The sequence below is a fragment of the Barbus barbus genome (assembly GCF_936440315.1).
Source record: "Barbus barbus genome assembly, chromosome: 34".
Lineage (NCBI taxonomy): Eukaryota > Metazoa > Chordata > Actinopteri > Cypriniformes > Cyprinidae > Barbus > Barbus barbus.
In genome coordinates this window covers 13,145,609-13,157,956 of record NC_136762.1, presented here as the reverse complement: position 1 = coordinate 13,157,956, position 12,348 = coordinate 13,145,609, and the positions used below count along the sequence as shown (strand labels likewise).

The window sequence follows — 12,348 nt, the reverse complement described above, 5'->3', positions numbered from 1 at the left end:
GTACACTTACTGATTAGATTGGCACGAATGATTAGGACTCTGAGAATAGGGAGCTCTCAATCATTGCTTTCTATTAGGAGAGACTCTCTGTGCACTGAAGGGGAAACACTCCTTGTTATCTCATGTCAACATAATATGCTCATGTTAGCCTGAAAATGACAGCTGCTGTCAATAGGCCGCATAATTACATCAGAGAATGACTTGGATAATTCTCTGCTAATAGTCTTTTAACAGAGTCATCAAGGGGAGATCGGCACAACAGAAAAGGTTACGCAGCGCTGATGTGCCCTGCCCTGCGCAGCACTGGTTTTCTCGTTTGTTATGCGGAGCCATAAAATGACAAATGACTGTATACAGGCTAATTCTTTTGTTCCTGTGAGCTAATGAACTGTGCAGTGGAGTAATATCATTTTTTGCACATCCTTAATGTGCCTTTTGAATAAGAAAGTCGTTTACACTCCACCCCCTCTTCCTGTCTCTCTCTGTCTTTATAAGTGTGTTGGGGGTAATCAGTGGTGTTCAGCTTTCTTAGAAAAGAAGCCGTACATTCCCTCTATTAGACTTATAGCAATCAGGGATTGGGATCTAGTATAAATATATGGTGCAGTATGGCTGTAGATTTAGGGATGAACAAAAATGATATGATTATTTACTCAACCTGTTGTCATGTTGAACCCGTGTGAGTGACTTTCTTCTGTAGATGACAAAAGAAGTAGTTTAACAGAATGTTTGTGCTGATCTTTATCGGATAAGAAACATAGATGGTCATCAGAACCTGACCATAATTATTTTCCCTAATCTCATGTATAATTATATAGCATGTCAAGATATTAAATGCCAAATATCAATGAAGTAGTGTTATTTTAGTATTATTTTTAAATTATTTTAGTATTTATTAATATTTTAATTAGCTTTTATTTCATTTTTGTATTTTCAGTTTCAGTAATTTTGCTTTGTGTCATTGTTATTCTTTTTATTTAGTTTTAATATATTCATTTATTAGCTTTACATATATTTCAGCTTTAGTTTTAGTCATTTTAGTACTTTAACTTTTTATTAGTCTTTTAAGTTTTAGTTTTTAATTGAATTTATTTATATTTTATTATAGCTATATATTTCAGTTACCACAAATATTTTAATAGATTTAGTTAATGATAACAACACTGCAATGAAGCCAAATGTGCATTCGAATAGCATGAATATACAGCAGATTTTGGGGGGTTTTAGATTTAAAGTGTAGAATTGGTATAACTTTTAATAATATTTATAATAATTAAAATATTAATATATATAGAATAATAAATAAAGCATTTAAACAAATTATTTTCATTATATTTATAATAATGAATGAAATTTTGGTCTCTTCACTCAAATGTATAGCATGACAGGATGTCTGCCATTTTTGCAGCTTGACATGATTTTGAAAAGTTCAGCATGAAGATACTGTGCAAGTACAGTTTTGGATTCTTTTATTCAATGTACAAATGGTAGTGTATGAACACTTACATTCTTAAATAAATATTATTTTTAAACAAGAACAACTGATGAGATGTAACAAGCAGTTTCACTTTGTTTCCAAAAACATGTTGCATCTCAAAGAATTTGAGGTTAAAATCTCCCCACTGATGTTAAAACCAAACCTACGGCCTTGTACTTCAACATATTGAGGTTATTGAGAGAATGATCCTCATTGAGCTACCGAATAAAATTATAGTCCACTTGATTTTCTGCAATCATTGAGATTAGATGCAGGTTCTGTTTGCATTTTTGCACTTTATTTAAGTTTCCTTGCTATCATCTCACTTTCAGAAAACTACTCGTAATGGAATAACACTTCTGGATGTTTTTGTTCAAATATCAGTTTTTTTAACATGGTCATGTCAGGCATGTCTAGAAAGAAAATTGGCTGTGTTTCGACATGGATGAGCATGTATCTCCATTTGTGTTGTGCGTATTAGAGTATAAACACATCAAACTCTTTTATATTGCATTTAACTTTGATCTCTTGTCATGTGTCTATAGCAATGCTATTTTCTACTATACCTCTAACACACCGGTCCCGTCTCAACGTTCAGCAGGCTGTACAGTTTGACGGATGACAGATTCTCTAAATGAGAACCTCCATCAGAGACATGCACATTAAAGATTTAGACCTCTCAATAATTCAGATCACAATGAAAGGACTCTCGCCGCCCCCCTTTGCGTCTGGATAAAGGTTAAACACAAACAAGGCAGGACTGATGGAGTGGAGTTAGAAATGGAGGTTGTTGGGGTCTGAATGGCCTTTCAACAGGTAATCGCCCCCTTCGCCGCACCACCGCTCAAATGCCACAAGCTTCAGATGATGTCACTCTCATACGACACTGAAGAGGAAGCACATCTGTATCCATATGCATGTGTTGCAGGTAAACTGATTTGACGAATGCTTTAGACAGGGTATTATGAGCTGAGGATCTCAGTCCTGCCCCAATAAGAGCTCAGTTGTGTAGTTGAGCCGTGATAAAGTCGGCTGATCTGGGCTGAGCCTAGCCGTGCATGGCGAGCTGCTGTGTGAGGTGATGGCTGAGGAAGCTGCTGTAATATCCTCCACCCTGCCGCTCGCCCCTCCCAGAGGAGATTAACCCTGCAGGGCAAGGGATCACCTGCTGAGATACACGCTCTCAACCACTGACACACATCCTCAGCCGAAGCAGGGCTCCACTTCTTGCTTTTTTTTTTTGTCTGTTACTTCCATTGCACTCTCGTTCAGCCAAAATTCACACTCACCACGCACCACGTGCAAGGAAAAAAAGACTTTTGCGAGTAAATGAAAGCGTTGCTGGCCAGTAGGCATGTAACTTTTTGAAGAAAACCCTATTTTTTTTATTTAAGGCTTCAGTAAATTCATTGTAACTGTGAGCAAAATATTCTAAAATTACAAAATTACAAATTACAAATATAACAAAATCTTTTTTTAGACATGTTTTTTACTGACATGTTTTTCATTATCACTCAGTAAAAAAATTTGATGATATATTGATGGATATTGCATAGCACAAGCAATGCTAATGTTATTGTTAGATGTCAGCATTTTGTCTTTTGGAAGTAACAATCAGTTAATTGTGAGTGTTAATCAGGCAAAATACATATATTCTTTACTAATAACATAAAGAAAATAAAGGTATGTCTTTCTTCAGATACACAGCCGATTCAAATTTTGGTGTTTTTAAAAGAAGTCTCTTATGCTCACCCATGATACATTCTTTAAATGTTGTTTTTTTGTTTTGTTTTTTATTGTCAAGATTTTTATATAAAAAAACATAATAATTTAGAAATAATAGGCTATTTTCTGTCCTGTTTTTAACTCCCCTTATCAGAACGCACAGTTTGAATAGGTGTGGTGGATTGTAAACTCTGAAGTAAACGCCCACTGCTATGATTGGCTAACAGTTGTTTATGTTTGACAGTCTACGTCCTTCACAGATGGACGCTGCTGTTAAAAACGCATAAATATTCAGTACATACTGTATCAAACGATCTGTAAGAAACAAAGCAATAGTGACCACGTAATAAAAACACTTACTCACACTTGTGTGTTGCGACATTACTGTCAGATCCAGTATAGTTGGCACAGCATGGTCTTTTAGTTTAAAATATTTCTGAAAATCCTGCGTCAAATTGTGCCGTTTGTAAACAAATCTGCAGTAAAATGAAGTGAACAAAGGACCAAGTTCTTACCGACGCGGTCTGGAACTTCATAAAGAATAAACTTCTTCCTTTTGTTTTTTGCATAGACCTGCATTTGCCTCTCTCCTTTTTTTACCTACTACATGCGCAAATTGGTGGGGCTAAACAGGCAGTGATGTAGAAGCAGGCATTATTCTTCTGCTGCGGAGGCAGTGTTTAGCCACACTATTACGTCACAAAAGTGCCACATTCCACAACCTGTCATTTTAGCAGATTGGCTTCAATATAAGCTGTTTTATACTAACAAGAAAGTTTTGAGTTCTGAAACTTACAGGATGTTTTTATAGTACAATGCTCTCTTATATGTCAAAAGTTAAAGGGAATTTTGATTTATCAGTTCATGACCCCTTTAACAAAAACATAATAAAAACAGTAATATTGTGAAATATCAATGTAATTTAATATATTTAATTAATCTCTTTGTATTGTATTGTATTTTAGATGCAATTTATTCCTGTAATGGCAAAGTTGAATCTTCAGTGGCACATGATCCTTCAGAAATCCTTCTAATATGCTGATTTGGGGCTCAAGAAACATTTCTAATTATTATCAATGTTGAAAGTGTCACGGATCTGTCTGTTCTCCACCAGTCACGACGCACGCACGCACCTGTTCTCACCTGAGTACTGATCACACGCACCTGCACATCGTTAAACCACTCATTAGCCAAGCCTTAAATACACACACCTCACAGCACTCCAGTGTCCGGTCTCGTTCATTCGAAGAGGACTACCATTGCTATCACAATCGCTATGCCTGATACTTGTCTACTTTTCTACTTACCTGCTGTGTTTCATCCCGAGTATGTCCTCCAGCGATCCCGAGTCTGTCTGCTCCCGATTTCAGTCCTTGTCGGCAATATTGTTGAGGTGTGTGTCCAGCTCCTGTTCCTTGTCTCCTGTCAAGAAAAGATACCCAAGTTAGCATTCCTCCAGATCTCCGAAGAATCCAAGAATTACCACTTACCTGTTCTACTCCATATTCTATTGTACTCCCGAAGTCTGTCAATAAATACCTGTTTTACTATACGTCATGCAGCCTGAGTCCCTCTTCTGTAATAGAAGACTGGACCATTACCATATGCACAGAATGAGCTCCACGTTTGATCCTGCAACAGTCCTACTCTCCATAACCCAAGATGGTCGTCCCATTGTGTACTATGTTGAGGAGTTCCTCCAGCTGGAATGCTCCTCAACAGCTGGAATGATGGGACGTTAAAGGTTGTGTTCTGGACAGGTCTTAATGATCATCTGTATCTCCAAGCACCAGCTGCTACAAACCCTGGCTCGCTTGCACAATATATTGAATATGTGCTATTACTAGCAGGTTCTCCCTTAACAGTAAGTGATATCGACAAGGATGCTAAAGTTGCTCCAGTCCCAAAGTCAACCCCAGTGGAAGGAATCTCCGTTCCGAAATCCCAGTCTGAAATGACCAATGACGGCGGTCGCCAACATTCCCTGAAGTCCCCGCGAGCCCGTAAGTGGACCTCCAACAGCGCTGACCTGGGGGCGAAAGTATTAGATCCATGTGTAACATCTGTCCGGTCAGCGCTGAAATCTACCCCTCGTCTCCCGAACTCACAGCTGTCCAGGGCCAACCCAAGCCCGCCGCCGTTTGCGGCCATACCAAGCCCGCCATCAGAATGTATGGCAAGCCCGCCGGCAGAAGCTCCTTGCAAGAGCCCTCCTAAGTCTCCGCTGGTCCCGTCCAGCTCTCCTGTTTCTCTGCTGGTCCCGTCCAGCTCTCATGTGTCCCCGCTGGATCCGTCCAGCTCCGCGCTTCCAGAGCGCCCTCCTATGTCTTAGCTGGTCCCGTCCAGCTCCGTGCTGCCTGAGCGCCTCCAAGTGTCCGCGCTTCCAGAGCGCCCTCCTTTGTCTCCGCTGGTTACATCCAGCTCAGCGCCCCCAAGAGTCCGCGCCTCCAGAGCGCCCACCGGAGCCCGCTCCTCCAGAGAGCCTTCCAGGCTCCCAGATCCACCATGGCTCCCTGAGCCTGCACCGGCCTCCAGGGCGCCTACGTTGCGGGACGCACCTTCCGGGAGGGGGAGGTAATATCACAGATCTGTCTGTTCTCCACCAGTCATGATGCACGCACGCACGCACGCACGCACGCACGCACATGTTCTCACCTGAGTACTGATCACACTCACCTGCACATCGATAAACCACTCATTAGCCAAGCCTTAAATACACACACCTCACAGCACTCCAGTGTCCGGTCTCGTTCATCGAAGAGGACTCCCATTGCTATCACAATCTCTATGCCTGATACTTACCTCCTTGTCTACTTACCTGCTGTGTTTCATCCCGAGTGTGTCCTCCAGCGATCCCGAGTCTGTCTGCTCCCGAGTTCAGTCCTTGTCAGTCGTATTGGTGAGGTGTGTGTCCAGCTCCTGTTCCTTGTCTCCTGTCAAAAAAAGATACCCAAGTTAACGTTCCTCCAGATCTCCGAAGAATCCAAGAATTACCACTTACCTGTTCTACTCCATATTGCCCGAAGTCTGTCAATAAATACCTGTTTTAATATACGTCACGCAGTCTGGTCTTCTGTAACAGAAAGCAGTTGTACTGCTTAATATTTTTGTGCAATTTTGTGTATTCTTCAGTGAATAGAAAGTTCAAAAGAACAGCATTTGAATTACAAATTATAACTTACTGTTTTACTGACAAAGAGGTTTTCTATTAAAATATAATCCTAAAAACAATTATGAGGTTATCTTTGTCTGATTTTAAATGCAAACTGCCAGAACATATATTTAGGTCTGATTGGGTTATATCTAGTTAAAGTTAAAGAGCTATTCTTGAGGCAGCCAGTTGTAACTGGCAATGTCACACTAGCATTGGGTCAATATCTCTCTAATCCCTCAGGAGATCTGTACTCTCAAAATGGTCAAAGTTTATTATTTGCTGCTTGACCGTAAAGTCTAAGTCAAGGCATTTTATGATACAATCTTATACACTGTGTAAGTCGTCCTTTGACCTTATTTGTCGGCAAGGTCTCCATGGAGGCACTGTAAATGCTGTCGCGCACTGACAGACTGGATTTCTGTGATAGATGGGAATGTGGTAGTTTTATGTGTCTAGACATGCCCTGCCTTGACTCATTCACACACCTCTCTTTCCTTCTGACCCTGCCCGCCTGTGTGGCATTGGGCCGAGACCCTGAATCCCAAATGATCTGGAGCTCGCCGCATCTGGATTTTATTTCAGTTCCGCCCTTGTGGTTTATAGAGCGCTAGATGAAAGTAAAACCAGTTCTAATGGATCTCTGGGTGAGCTTGACTGTTTTACAGGTGAGTCGGAATAGCTGTAAAACAAAATTAAACAATTCAAACTCTTCTGTGTCTATACACTGTCATAGATAATTCAATTCTCTGAATTTTTCTGTTCTGGAAGACGATGGCGCTTTGATATTCCATTCTGTTTGATCCCTAGGTTCACCTTGTCTGGTGCGAAAAAAGTGAAAACATTTTCATTAGACAGGTGTGCAAGACGAGACAGATCTGATTATGGATGGACACACCGTCTCTGAGAGAATGGCTAATTAATTTCCACGTAATGAGCTACCTCTTTTGAGAGGTTGACAGGCTAATGAATCCTGCCCTCTCATCAAAGAGTTACGTCTTGGAGTCGTCCCAAAAAAAAAAAAGACCTGGACCGGCACAGTAAGAAGAGTCATATCAGGTCATTTCTAAGCACGGCTTTAAGAGCGAACAATGCCGCAGGTGTGAGCAAGGCCATGGAGATTGATAGATTAAAATAGGGCCGTTCATGAAATAAGAAAAAGAGCAAAGGAGATTTTGCAATGAAAAGGCTCCACAATTAACCGCCAAGCACTCTCCTTCCTCCCCTTCTCTGTGGGAAATTGCTTTAACATTTAAAGAGTCGGTGGGGCGACAGAAAGAGATGGTACCATGCTGAGTCCCATAGAATTGCACGTTTTCTCAGGACCTGTGCGTTAATCGAACAAGAGAGCTGTAATTCTTTCCTTTCTCGGTTTTATAAGCACCATTATCATATTAACTTTATGTGGCCTGCCACTCTGTACACAGTATGTCACCTTTCTCACCCGATTAGGGAGTCGTGTCATGCATCCGTGTCTGATTTGTAGACCTGAAACCTGTGCGTCTTGGCGCAAACGTTACCCTTCTCAGTGATAAACGACCGGATGGATCAGTGTCTTTGACAGCTGCGTTAAAAGACAGGCAAAGTTTCCGTAAAAGAGCTTTGACATTTAGTGGTGTCAGAGCGTTCGGCGGTTGAGGTGTCAGATCAGCTTAAGCAGATGTGCGGCTCAGGCTGTATTTCACCTTTATGCCAGGTTCACCTCTGCCTGAGGCCGTCTCATATCTGCAACATTAATTTTTGTGCTCTCCTGCAGTGTGTGACGGCCAATAATAAAAGGCCAAACCGCCCTCGTGTTCAAGTCTATGGCAGATTTATGACTGAGGAGTTTTTATCTCCCTCTATTATTCTTTTTTTTTTCGTTGTTCTTCTGTAATTTTGTACACCCTTAATCACTTTGTCTTTTAACTTATCAGTATTCAAGTCAGCAGGTGTTTGCATCCTATTTTGCACTGATAATTTGACTTATTTTGAGTGAAACATTATATTTAATAAGGGATAACTTGATTTTATCTATTAGGAACTTATTGGATTGTAAAAAGTGGCCATTACACACCTGAATGGAGAACAGTGGTTGAAGTGAGGGGTTGAAAACTAAAGGGCTGTTCACATGTTATAGTTTACTAAGATATGGAAAGTCAATTATTTTCAATCAGAGCCAGTGATTTCCCGTAACATGAGAACATTTTATGCAGATAAGCAGCACCGGCTGCTGTAATCTGCTGCCTAAAAATGTGTTATACTGTCAAATAACATGTAGAAATAAAAATTTTATTCAGTACTACTTTTTTATGCAGTCAGTCAAGTACTTGCAAGTCAGTACTTGCATATTAAAAGTCAGCATTTTAAGCTATTTATTTGAAAAGTTTATTTACTAAATTGTACAAATATTTTGGTATAGGGATGATTCTCTCTATTAACTAGTTGCTTATTAACTTGCCTATAATTACCACATTGGCTGTTTATTAGGGGAAAGGGAAGTGGTGTGTGGCCAAGTATGGTGACCTATACTCGGAATTTGTGCTCTGCATTTAACCCATCCAAGTGTACACACACCCGGAGCAGTGGGCAGCCAATGCTGCGGCGCCCAGGGAGCAGATTGGGGGTTCGGTGCCTTGCTCAAGTGTCTCACCTCAGTCGTGGTATTGAGGGTGGAGCGAGTGTTGGTTACTTCCCCACCTACAATCCCTGCCAGACCTGAGACTCGAACCCATGACCTTCGGGTTACAAGTCCAACTCTCTATCCATTAGGCCACGACTGCCCACTATTAGTACTTATAAAGCACATATTCCATGTGACCATAATAGCAAGAAGTAACAACTGCCTTATAACTATTAATATAGAGGATATTAGGAGTTTATTGAGGCAAAATTCGTAGTTAATGGTTTGTTAATAGCGAGAATTGGACCTTAAAATAAAGTGTGCCCTATATGTTTTATCTTATTAAAAAATTATCTAATTTATTATTTTTACGTGTATATTTTTTAATTATTATATTTTAATTATTTATTTTAAATCAAAGTATATATACACACACACACACACTGTAACGAGGCGAACAAGACGTGAGGCGTGCGGATCCAGGTGCAAGCTTTTATTTATAAACATAGTCAATACACAGGCAGGGTCAAACAATGGCAAACAGATATGGCACGGGCAAGACACAAGAGTGATCCTAGGGCAAGCGTGGGTCGACGATCGGCGAACAATATCAAATAGGGCAAGGCAGAGAGATAATCCAGGTACACAAGCAATAATCCAAACGAGGTGCAAACAGAGTCTGAACGGTAAGGCAAAGGGTTAATCCAGGAAACACAGGCAGATATCAAAACACAAGGAAACTAACAAGGCAAAATTATGACAACGGAGAGGGCTCTGTAGAGTAGCTATCGCTTGGATATACGCTATACAATACTCGGCGATCACAGAGAGAAAGTCCAAGGCTTATAAGGAGTGTGTGATTGGGTGATAGTAAGAGTTCTCAGCTGTGAGCGTGATTAGTGTAATCAGCTGTGTGTGTGTCTTCCGTGCAATGGATGATGGTAAATGCAGTCCAGTGTGCTGTGTGGTGTGAGAGTCAATATGATGGAGAGGCGACCTCTGGTGGCTATCGGGCGTAAGGCCACAGACCGTATTCGTGACACACACATTTTTGTGCTGTTAATCATACTATTAAAGTGATATCCCAAATTTTGCTTAATAGGAGTGGAAAGAAACCATAAATGCTTTGAAATAGATTGTAACAGTACAAAATAATAAAAAAGGCAGTTCATGACCTCTTTCACTGAAAAAGAGTTGTTTCAGAGAGCACTACAATCTTAGTTTTGATACCATTACAAAGACAAACATTTTTCTCTCTGAAATAAAATGCATCAATGAATCACACATAATAAGACTATATGTATTATGCTTCTAGGAACATTTTTCACATCCACAGCTTTCTTTGCCAGACATTTTTGGAAGCTGATCAATAGAATTACAGTGTAAATGAGTCTGACTTCCGCTGACTAAAACCCCATCCACTTGATAATGATTGTAATGATAACGGCCTTGTGCGAACACTTCTTGGCAGCTGTTAGCAAACCATAGCAAATAGCTGTTTCAAACGGCATGCTATTCCAGCACAGCGGCAGTAACATCCAGGCTGTTCTCCACCGGTGGTGATGGTGGATTAGGACGGAGTGAGATCTAGTGTGTGTAGGTGTGTGGAAAGTGTGTTGACAACTCACTCCTCACTGCCGCACAGATGTTAGCATAGCTCCAGATCTTCCATCCATTTATTTATAAACCCTCCCTCCCAGCTAGGAAGCCCAGCCTGTGATGTTCCAGGGAAGAAGGCACTTTTAAAAAGGCGGTATCCCACTTCCCACCCCTCTCTAGGGGATGGAGCCAGTCCTGCTTCTGATCCAGCAAATCCAGTATCATGAGACTAGGCTGTCCGCAAAGATTTCTGTGTAAAGGTAAATTAAATTGATAAAGAAATAGCTGGTGGCTTGTATGTTATTGTGCATCTAGCCGCGCATGTCAAGTACATGGGCGCTGAGCAATACAAGCAGACAAAAATCCTGTGATCCGACTACTTAAGCTCAATTGAAAGCGTCTGACCAGCCTGCAGCTTTTATGTTTGTTTGAAGCACAAATGAGTTTCTCTATGTAGTTCTCGACGGTTTCAATGCTATTCCTCTAAGGCTGGCTTCTGTCCTCCGGTTCGGTCGCAACCCTGAATGTGTCAGAAATAACATGCAAATAAAAGACTTTGACTTACAGGAACCATCTTGGCTCAGCTCATGAGGTTTAGCCAAGCAAAGAAGACGAATAAAAGGAGATTTTAATTAGCCCCTTTGGCAGAGTGTGTGCTTGTCTCTGTCCATGATGGCTGCAGATAATGAGGTTGGCATGCCTTTTCAGGTTAGTTAATATCTGAAAAGTAGCCCATTTTAGAAGCGTTTAAGTTTAAATGAAATGCTGACTGAAACTGGCCGGCCAGTTCAATGGCCAAAGCTCTCAAATGTCCATATGTCCTCGAGAGTCGGGGAGCATTGAGGGACTTGTTCTTCATCAGTCTTCAATGAGCTTACACAAGAAAACCTGCGATCACATAAGACGCCCCCTCTACAATCAAATCTGAAGGACTCCTATGCCTGAAGAGTGATCTAATAAGAATGATCTGAATGTAACAAAGCCAGCATGAGAAGTGGTGTACGCTTCGTGCTTTATTAGACAGAAATGAGAAACAACAGGCTGAATCCTCATAGCCAATTAGCTGAGAAGTGCCATGTGCCGCCAACGTCTCAGAGAACAGCGCTGCATGCTCACACTCCAAATTATGTGTAATTATTAAATATGATTGACTTTATTGAAATTAAGTGTGTGTGAAACATTCTCCAAGATGCATCTTCAGTATCTGGCAATGGTATGGTGCTGGATTGGCTTCCTTTCATCTTAACTTGGAATTAGAAATTGGTCAAAGCGCACAGGAACTTGAACTGGAGTCTATTTAGCCATCTATTCATCCATCCATCCATCCATTGTTCTTTCTATCATTCAATCTATCTAGTTGAATAGAAGTTCAATTGAAATCGATCGTTCTATCTATTGTTCTATCTATCATTCTGTCGTTCATTCTGTTGTTCTATTTATCATTGTTCATTATCTGTCGTTATATCATAATTCTATCCATTGTTTTATCCATTGTTCTATTGTTCTATCCATCCATCCATCTATGGTTATTTCTATTATTCAATCCATCTATCTATCGTTCAATCCATCGTTCTATCTTTCTATCTATTATTCTATCTATCGTTCTATCAATCTGTTGTTCTATTTATCATTTTATTGTTCGTTCTATCATTCTATCATCATTCTATCCATTGTTCTATCCATCATTCTATTGTTCCATCCATCCATCCATTATTATTTATATTATTCAATCCACCTAGATGAATAAAAGTTTAATTGTAATGTGTCTGTCTGTCTATCTATCATTCTATCATT

General features: G+C 40.4%; 1 protein-coding gene across 3 annotated transcripts in view; it reads left to right on the top strand.

The window, feature by feature from the left end:
- The window catches only part of LOC306854327 (seizure protein 6-like), a gene marked incomplete at its 5' end in the record, with an annotated part of 225,332 nt that overhangs the window by 142,886 nt on the left and 70,098 nt on the right, over positions 1-12,348 (top strand). The gene's annotated exons all lie outside the window — the stretch shown is intronic.